This window comes from Hemitrygon akajei, chromosome 4, assembly GCF_048418815.1.
Source record: "Hemitrygon akajei chromosome 4, sHemAka1.3, whole genome shotgun sequence".
NCBI lineage: Eukaryota > Metazoa > Chordata > Chondrichthyes > Myliobatiformes > Dasyatidae > Hemitrygon > Hemitrygon akajei.
The window spans coordinates 48,292,381-48,303,412 of record NC_133127.1 but is presented as its reverse complement, the minus strand read 5'-3'; positions in this window follow the sequence as shown (position 1 = coordinate 48,303,412).

Sequence of the window (11,032 nt, the reverse complement as noted above, 5' to 3'; positions counted from 1 at the left end):
ACCTGAAAACATAACTGGGATAAATATGCTGCAGGGCCAAACAGTGCAAACTAAACTGAAAAAAAATTATATTTGGTAGTCTAAAGGTAACTGCTTTGGGAGATTAGAGAAGTGAGAGCCTCTTATAACACTGCTACCCAGTGTCGTGGTCTGCGTGAAGTAGTATTAGATACCAGGAGGACACTCCACTCTATGTCACACGTTGATGCTGATAGTGTGAGACATCAATGCATGTACTTATTTGCCTGATCTACAGGTAGCCCACTATATCAATGACATCTTACAAAGAGGATCTACCAAAGAATGGTAGCCAATTTCATGGATATACTGGTAGGCCACATGAGGGCAGAGGCTGCGTCGTTGACCCACAGAAAATACAGGGGCCAAGCCAGATGGTCCATTTTTTTGGGTGTCCAGTGAGTCGCAAGACATCAAGTGATCCCAGATAAAGTATGAAATAAGATAACTGGAATGGATACCAATAAGCAAGAGACACAAAAGATTTGTGGACCCATTGGGCTACTGGAGACGGCACATACCACATTTAGCTCTCCTGCTACATCCTCTATACAAAGAAACTATGAAAAAAGGCTACTTTGAATGGGGTTCAGAGCAACAACAGACATTTGCAACAGCTATTGAGGCAGTGGCTCAGGCTACTATTTCCGTTTGCCTGGACTGCCATTTGAGTTACAGGTATCTGTACATTAGAACACCACTGTATAGAGTTTATGACAGAAACAAAATGGAGTGAACACTCCCCTCGGATTCTGGTCCTGCACCCTGCCTGATTTAGTTGAATGTTACATGCTATTTGAAGGACAATGTTACTGGGCATTACTGGAGATGGAAGCCTCCACAGAGGTTACCATGTTCCACCAACACAGTGGGTAGGCCACAGCAAACCTCTATGGTGAAATGGAAGTTGTACCTTGCAGAACGGGCAAATAAAGGTGCAGAGGGTGTCAGGAAATTACATGAGCATGTAGTTGATGCGTCTGAATAAGAGCACAAGGTGCATCAAACTTCCTATCCCAGTGCCTCACTACCCCGTTACATGGGTCGTGCCATATGAACAGCTGCCTGAGCCACACAAACACCATGTCTTGTTTACGGACAGCTCCAGTCACTGGAAAGCCAGTGTATGAGGGTGGAGAGCTGCCGCGCCAAACCCAGTGACAGGAACAGATCTGCACCAGCAGAGAAAGGGCAGTTTCAGCCAGCTAGCTGAACTGGTGGCAATCACCTTGCCACTGCAGGCTGCTCTTATGCACAGACTACTGGGCATTGGCAAATGGAATGGCTGTCTGGATGACAGAAAAGGAACCTGCAAAGACAGGAAAATCTCCCGTGGGGGCAGGCACTCTGGGAACAGATTTGGGAGGTGCCCAACGAACGATGATCATTGTTTTCCATGTCTACCAGAAAGACACCTCTCTATCTATCATCTTAATAATAAAGTGGCCCAGTTAGTCCAGGTACACCAGATGAACACCCCCGAATCCTGTACAATGAAACAATGTGCACATAATATGGCTGGGCATCTGGGCATGCATGGTGCAGTTGAATGGGCTAAGCAATGGTTACCAGTGGATATGACTAAGGATGTTGTCACCGCAAGTGTTGTTAGTCAGTAAGCAAAAAAGGACCAGCTACCCACATTAAAAGCGGAATGGGCCCAGCCCAGATAGGGAAGATCAATTACACCAGACTCTTGCCACCGCAGCAATGATTTAAATACTTGCTCACCATGATTGGCACCTATTCAGGTCTTTAATGACAATTTTCTGTAGAGCTATACACGCAATGCATACGAAATGCAGGAGGAACTCAGCCAGCCAGACAGCATCTATGGAAAAAAGTACAGTCAATGTTCCAGGCCGCGACTCTTCAGCAGAATTGGAGAAAAAGAAAGACTATACACAAAGTATTGCAAAAGTTATGGGGACCTGTGAGCAATACATTCAGATAATAGGTCTCATTCTTCAAGACAAGCTGTGAAAGTCTGGGCTGCCAGCAAAGGCATTCATTGGGTGTATAACATACCCTACCATCAGGGCTTTTTGAACAGATGAACAAACTTTTGAAACAACAGACTTGCCTGTGAACATCAACCCACACGTTACAGGGTTGCCTGACTGTACTAAATCAGTACAGCCTTACTCTGAGGATCACCTATGACCAGAATGATCAAGTGTTCCCTGGAACCTGAGGAAGAAAGGGGCACTGAAGAAAAGGCTTCCCTTGTGGGTGGTAAGGTAAGAATGCACATTCAATGTTCTCCAACAGTTTGCAAGAGAGAGAATGCAGGGACCAGAGGTGGTAACACTGGATACCAGTACAAAGGAAAGGCTGTCTGGTGTGTTCAAACAGGGAGAAATTGACAAAATGGGAATGATTTTTAAACTTTGAAGAACTGATAATAGCAGATGCTTGGGTTCATTTTAGATGATGAGAATGCTAGAATTATTCCTGTTAGCAACATGAGGATGCAGGAAGGACATGCCTAAAAGGAAGAAGATTCTATATCCCAGTGTTTAATATTTCTGCTTAATTTGTAATTAATGTAGTGTTTTGATGTAGTGTTTTACTTTTTGTTGTGGTGTACTAATGAGGAATCAAGGGGTGAAGTGTAAGGAAAGAGTTAAGTTTGTTTCCTCTCTGGTATGTGCTGAAATGTGTAAGACAAAATAATGTCAGATTAGAATGTGGTAATGGCCTGCTTTCCCCTTATTAACCAATGTTTTATCTCAACTTTGATTGCACAACATTAAAATTAGAAACTGGTAAAGAATGTTTCCTTCTTTATACACCTGATGTCTCTATTTTTAAGACTGAATGTTGCAAGAGATAAAAAAGGGTTTTGAAAAGTATAAAAAGGGGCAATCTCTTTGTCCAAGTGAGGTATCTTCTCTTAGGCTCTGTCGTGACTCATACTAAGAGATGGAGATAGAAGAAAGGACATTGAGAGAAAGAGAGACTAGAAAGGCTTTCAGTTCCTTCAGTTACCTGCAGTTCCTTTCGGAAGTATATTGTATGGTGTGATAAGTATTACTTTGTCTCTTGTAGCATATAACTTTATTCAAGTACCTTTAATACATGTACAGTGCTTCTTTTGTTATCGAATATCTCTAGCTGGTGAATCAGAAAAGAACTAGGAATGAATCTTTTAAAATATTTTTGATCTCACCCCATAACCCAGGATTCCCTTTAATGTCTAGGAGTCAAACAATTTTTGCTTTAAATGAACACAATGACAGAGTCTCCTCAACTTCTAGGGTAGAGAGTGTCAAGGGTCACCACTTCTCACCTCAGTTCTAAATGTCCCATCTGTTATCCTGAGACTGTGTCTCTGTTCCTAGCCTCTTCCACATTCCCTGATCTAGACTGTCAAGCCTTTTGGGATTTTTAAAAGTTTTCTTCTGATTCTTCTGAACCCCAGAGAAAACAGACCATTTCTGCTCAATCTCTTCCCATTTGACAATCTTGTCATCTCTGTAACCAATTTCTGACAATTTTACAAACCTCTTCCTTTGCTATTGAGCTTTTCTTATCCATTGGCCAGCCAAATTATTTATTACCTCCATGTTGTCATGCAATACAACATTTATAAATTCACAAAGCTTTGAGGAGAAATTTGAGTGTGAATCCAGTAATGGAGCAATGGTACATAACTTCAGGCATCACTCAGACTCTGTCTCCAATGTTCCAATTTACAAAATAAATCAAGATTCCAAACTGTTTAAAAGACAACATATTCTACCTCACAATCGCAGACCTGTTTCTAACTGTTGTTTCCCCAGGTTCCGCATTCTGTAAGATTTTGGCAAAAGCACAAAGACTGTTTCTGTCAGTTCAAGGCAAAGTCTACTTTCTCCAGTTACACCCTTCATCAACTAGATGATTATTCATTTCTTCCTTTTAGAAGTCAGGTCAAGGTATTGATTATAATTTGAATGAGTTTTCGTTCTCCAAAATTTGCTCTTAATCTGTTTGAACACCTATTTATTTATTCCACATTGCCCAATTTATACCTTAATCTTTCAGCGCTGTTTATCTTAATAGTAGACTTCTGCAGCACTTTACATGGTGTGTCACAGGATAATCAATAAGATGTGATGAGGTGGTGCCAGAAGAATTCATTACAGTTATCTTAACTCTGGCAGTTGGATATACTTCATTTGAGAGGCTTTTGATTTATCAGAAATTTATGAAAATATTCTGAGTGATATGGATATAATAGACTAAATCTTCCTAGCCAAAAGGTGGTGAATCTTTGGTATTCAATGCCACAAATGACTGTGGAGGCCAAGTCTTTGGGTATATTTAAAGTAGAGTTGATAGGTTCTTGATTAGTAAGGGTATTAAAAGTTAGGGTAAGAAGGGAAGAGAATGGGGTTGAGAGGGATAATAAATCAGACACGATAGAATGGCAGAGCATACTCGATGAGCTCCTATATCTTGTGCTCTTATGGACTTAATTGTGCTTGTTAGGATTGACATTTCCAACTGTAAACTTCTCCACTTCTCCTTTGTAACTAAGACTTACTGAAGATTCCCGACATCATACTGGGCAGTAAGCCTCTCTGATCCCATACTGCCAAGACCTGCTGTAGAGAGTCCTTTCCTTTCCCAGCCCAGAGACAAGAAGGAAAGTTTCTTATTGACATTTTAATGTGTTTTAATTCATTTTGTTCTTTGATTTGTAAAAGTTTAATTTTTAGTTACATCTATTCTAATTATTTCTAAATATCTTTTAATGTCAAGATACTTCAAAATTTTAGATTGTAAGTTGGCTCTTTTAGAAGGCAAAGCTGCCTAGCTCTGCCATTTTTAAAGGCTGTCAGGGCTTTCCAAAGACCTAACCTCAGCAGTAGACTGTCTGGGGCTTATTAGTACCTGAGGTCTCAGTTGAACCCACTGGACACACTCCTGATGCATAGGCCATGTCTCAGAAATATTGGGATGATTGGGAAGTTTTTAAGGAACAACGGAACTTAACTAAAAAGACAATACGGGGAGAAAAAATGAGGTATGAACGCAAGCTAGCCAGGAATATAAAGGAAGATAGCAAAAGCTTTTTTAGGTATGTGAAGAGAAAGAAGATAGTTAAGAACAATGTTGGGCCCTTGAAGAATGAATTGGGTGAAATTGTTATGGGAAACAGAGAAATGGCAGAAGAATTTAAAAAGTACTTTAGATCTTTCTTCACTAGGGAAGACACAAGCAATCTCCCAGATGTATGGATGGGCCAAGGACATAGGGTAACAGAGGAAATGAAACAGATTGACATTAGGAAGGAAACAGTGATGAGTAGACTGATGGGACTGAAGGCTAACAAATCCCCAGGTCCAGATGGTCTGCATCCTAGGGTACTAAAGGAGGTGGCTCTGGAAATTGAGGATGCATTGGTAATCATTTTCCAATGTTCCTTAGATTCAGGATCAGTTCCTGAGGATTGGAGAATGGCTAATGTTATCCCACTTTTTAAGAAAGGAGGGAGGGAGAAAACAGAGAACTATCGACCTGTGGGAAAGATGGTGGTGGGAAAGATGCTAGAGTCCATTATTAAGGATGAAATAGTGGCATATCTAGATAGCAGTGATAGGATTGGGCCGAGCCAGCATGGATTTACCAAGGGTAAATCATGCTTGACTAATCTGTTGGAGTTTTTCGAGGATGTAACCAGGAAGTTAGACGGGGGAGATCCAGTGGATGTAGTGTACCTCGATTTTCAGAAGGCATTTGATAAGGTCCCACATAGAAGATTGGTGGGTAAAATCAAAGCTCAGGGCATCGGGGGGAAGGCATTGACATGGATAGAAAACTGGTTGGCAGGTAGAAAGCAAAGGGTAGCAGTGAATGGGTGTTTCTCGGAATGGCAGGTGGTGACTAGTGGGGTGCCACAGGGCTCGGTATTGGGACCACAGCTGTTTACCATTTACGTTAACGATTTGGATGAAGGCATAGAAAATAACATCAGCAAATTTGCTGATGATACTAAGCTGGGTGGCAGTGTGACATGTGATGAGGATGTTAGGAGAATTCAGGGTGACTTGGATAGGCTGGGTGAGTGGACAGATACTTGGCAGATGGCGTTTAATATGAATAAGTGTGAGGTTGTCCACTTTGGGAGTAAGAACAGGAAGGCAGATTATTATCTGAACAGTATAGAGTTGGGTAAGGGAGTAATACAAAGAGATCTCGGAGTCCTTGTTCATCAGTCACTGAAGGTGAATGAGCAAGTGCAGCAGGCAGTGAAGAAGGCTAATGGAATGTTGGCCTTTATTACAAAGGGAATTGAGTACAAGAGCAAGGAAATCCTCTTGCATTTGTACAGAGCCCTGGTGAGACCACACCTGGAGTATTGTGTACAGTTTTGGTCTCCAGGGTTAAGGAAGGACATCCTGGCTGTAGAGGAAGTGCAGCGTAGATTCACGAGGTTAATTCCTGGGATGTCTGGACTGTCTTACGCAGAGAGGTTAGAGAGACTGGGCTTGTACATGCTGGAATTAAGGAGATTGAGAGGGGATCTGATTGAAACATATAAGATTATTAAGGGATTGGACAAGATAGAGGCAGGAAATATGTTCCAGATGCTGGGAGAGTCCAGTACCAGAGGGCATGGTTTGAGAATAAGGGGTAGGTCATTTAGGACAGAGTTAAGGAAAAACTTCTTCTCCCAGAGAGTTGTGGGGGTCTGGAATGCACTGCCTCAGAAGGTAGTGGAGGCCAATTCTCTGGATGCTTTCAAGAAGGAGCTAGATAAGTATCTTATGGATAGGGGAATCAAGGGATATGGGGACAAGACAGGAACTGGGTATTGATAGGAATTGATCAGCCATGATCTCAAAATGGCGGTGCAGGCTCGAAGGGCCGAATGGTCTACTTCTGCATCTATTGTCTATTGTCTATAAATATACAAGAGATGGAAATCAGTTCAGTTGACCCAGGGTAGACCAATGGTCTTGATTTCCCACCCTAAATCTCTTCACTTCTCACTCCTTCCAGATAAATCTTAACATCTATCACCTCAGATAAATTTTAGAGGCATGCCCCTATTTGTATCCTACTAAACTTCATTTGGCATGTTGTGAATATTTTTGTCAGCCCTGGCAATGATGGAGCTCACAGTAGAGTGTCTGTTTGAAGGGACTGGAAATCTGGTGACCTGCATCATCAGAGTGGAATCTGAGGTTTACTCATGGAGATATTGACCTGGGGAGTTCACTGATGTTAATTTACATGATACTGCAGGGGGAGGTCATTCCTGGGGAATTCTACAGCACAGCATATGTGACTTCTCGCCAATGCTTTTAAATGTCTGTTGTAAATAGTCTATATTTCAGTGGCATACAAGAGATGAGCTTTGTTTAATGTTTTCATTTTCAGTTTTTCCCTCAGATGGCTAAAGGCTGCTCACATACACAGAAGGTGCTGGTGAATTATCAAAAAAGGGCTCGGCAGGGGATATACTTCATGCAGCAGTTGGTAAAACTCCAATCTTCCCCAAAACATACTGGTGTAATTCTACACTGTTATCATAGAGAACATTCTCATATTAGCCATTATTGTCTGGTTTGCTGCAGCATTCCACAATTTACAAAACTACGGTGAAATGTCAGCTCAGTAGAAAAAGTCCCTGGCTGCAGTTTACTATCATTGCAAGACTTGAATGTGCCCAGGACTAAGAAGCGAGCAGCACAATACCCACCCTGCAAACTGCCTTTCCCAGAAGCTCCCTTGTGGAAAGCTGTACAGGGCTATTAAAACAAAAACTTCACACCATCTTAAAAGTTTATTCCCAGAGGCAGTTAATCTGATCAACCAATCTATTTAGCCCCCTCACCCCCTCTATCTAATAACCTCTTCACTGCGCTGCTTTGTAAACACTTTAAACCACTTTTTATAATGCTGTTTATAATGTAAATACATGCTGGTATTTATCTAGTTATTCCATATCTGTACTTTGATATCTAACTTTATTTTTTATATAAATTTCTGTTCTTTATAATTGTTAAATGTTTTTCTAGTGCATGTCACGCCCTGACCAGCAAACCACAGCAAATTTCTATATGATGAATAAAGGATCGTCAATCCTTGAAATTAATCAGCAATGTGTTGAGATTATCAAAACTGCCACGTTCTCAGATCCTTAATTCAACCTCTTCCATTTTTGTTACTTCAGCATTTCTTTTAGCACTACTTGTTTGCTGTGCTCCACTTTGCACCATTCTGTGTTTTTTACTCATTGTATTTAATATCACCTTGTATACTCTCTACTCTGTGAGTTTCAAATGAACAAGGAATTTTACTGCACCCCGGAGAAGTTCTATGAACAAAGAAATTGACAAAAATAACAAAAAATTTTGTTAGTATTACATATTGGGGCTGGGTGTTTGCTGCCGTTAAGTATAAGCCCAAATTTTCTCATGGCTTCAGTGAACAAGTTGACAATGACTTGGAGCTCATCCTCTGACCACCTTGTATGCACACTGCAACTTGATGACTGAGGTTCTGGAGAGGACAGAGTTTGAGCATTTTCCTGTAGGTTAGTCAAACAGAAGGCTTGTTGGAGATGAGATGCAGTGCTATGGCAATAACAATTGAGAAAACTACATGGGCTATAGTGTTTGCTGCCAGTCTACACTGAGATTGTGCATTTTGGACCTGTTAGTTAAGTTAAGTTTGCATGCCATCACATAGAGAGGTAAGATGTAAACAAAATTTTTGCAGACATCCAAATAAAAGAAGCATGCTTCACTTTCCCTTTGATTGCCAGTGTCGTCACGTTCATGCTTAGGCTAAACACCCATAGTGACAGCTTTAATAAAGGCCACACCCAGTAGCTGATGCAGGTTCATGGATTTCTCAACATAATCAGCAGCCACAAACTGCGTACCCTGATGCCTTCACTATTACGGCAGGGGATTTCAACCAGGATAGCTTGAAGAAGTCTCTGAACAACTACTACCCGAGGAACCAGAGGAACCAACGCACCTGACCACTATTATACCACTATCAAGAACCCTTACCATGTCATCCCACGCCCACACTTCAGAAAGCCCAATTATCTAGCTGTACTTCTATTCCCAGTGTATAGATCACTACACCAATGGAAAGGACAAAGAAGGTTTGTTCAATGGAGGTGGAGGAGCATCTAGAGGACTATTTTCTGTCAGTGGAATGGACAATATTCAGGGATACATCAACAAATCTGAATGAATATGCCACAGTTATTACTGACTTCAAAAAAACCTGTTTGGAAGAGTGTGTGCCTTCAAGAACATACTGGACATAATCAACCCTAAAGCCATGGATGAACCAGGGGATTGATAGTCTGCTGAGGACTAGTTAAGTCAAGTCAAGTCACTTTTTATTGTCATTTCAACCATAACTGCTGGTACAGTACATAGTAAAAATGATACAACGTTTTTCAGGACCATGGTGTTACATGACACAGTACAAAAACTAGAATGAACTACGTAAAAAAAATCAACACAGAAAAAAACTACACTAGACTACAGACCTACCCAGGACTGCATAAAGTGCACAAAACAGTGCAGGCATTACAATAAATAATAAACAAGACAATAGGACAGTAAGGTGTCAGTTCAGACTCTGTGTATTGAGGAGTCTGATAGCTTGGGGGAAGAAACTGTTACATAGTCTCGTCGTGAGAGCCCAAATGCTTCGGACCCTTTTCCCAGACGGCAGGAGGGAGAAGAGATTATATGAGGGGTGCATGGGGTCCTTCATAATGTTGTTTCCTTTGCGGATGCAGCGTGTAGTGTAAATGTTCGTGATGGTGGGAAGAGAGACCCCGATGATCTTCTCAGCTGACCTCACTATCCACTGCAGAGTCTTGCGATCTGAGATGGTGCAATTTCCAAACCAGACAGTGATGCAGCTGCTCAGGATGCTCTCAAACAACCCCTGTAGAATGCGATGAGGATGGAGGGTGGGAGGTGGAATTCCCTCAGCCTTCGCAGAAAGTAGAAACACTGCTGGGCTTTCTTTGCTATGGAGCTGGTGTTGAGGGACCAGGTGAGATTCTCCACCAGGTGAACACCAAGAAATTTGGTGTTTTTAACGATCTCTACCGAGGAGCCGTCAATGTTCAGCAGGTCGCTCCATGCCCTCCTGAAGTCAACAACCATCTCTTTTGTTTTGTTCACATTCAGAGACAGGTTGTTGGCTCTGCACCAGTCCGTTAGCCGCTGCACCTCCTCTCTGTAAGCTGACTTGTCGTTCTTGCTGATGAGACCCACCGCAGTAGTGTCATCGGCGAACTTGATGATGTGGTTCGAGCTTTGTGTTGCAGCACAGTCATGGGTCAGCAGACTGAACAGCAGTGGACTGAGCACACAGCCCTGGGGGGGCCCCCGTGCTCAGTGTGATGGCGTTGGAGATGCTGCCTCCGATCCAGACTGACTGAGATCTCCCAGTCAGGAAGTCTAGAATCCAGTTGCAGAGGAAGGTGTTCAGGCCCAGTAGGCTCAGCTTTCCAATCAGTTTCTGAGGGATGATTGTGTTAAATGCTGAACTGAAGTCTATGAACAGCATTCAGCATATGAACAACAACACTATATCTGTGGCATTCAAGGCCTGTGGTCCAGAACTATACAGGAAGTCTAGGAAGACTATTTTAAGAGTGAAGAAACAATTCCATTTGAGGTTAGAATCGATTGCTCATCAGCTTTGGCAGGGTTTGCAGACCTTAGACTTGTAAAGTGAAACCTAACATCATGAATGGCTGTGATGCTTCACTCCCAGATGGGCTCAACACCTTTAATTCACACTTTGAAAGGGAGAATAAAACTACACCTGTGTGAATCCCTGCAGCATCTGGTGACCATGTGTTTTTTGTCTCTGAGGCCAACATCAGAACATCTTTCAAGAGGGCGAACCCTTGCAAGGCATCAGGCCCTGATGGTGTACCTGGTGGGGCCCTGAAGGCTTGTGCTAACCAACTGGTGAGAGCGTTCAAGGACATCTTCAAACTCTCACTGGAGGTTCCATCCTGCTTCAA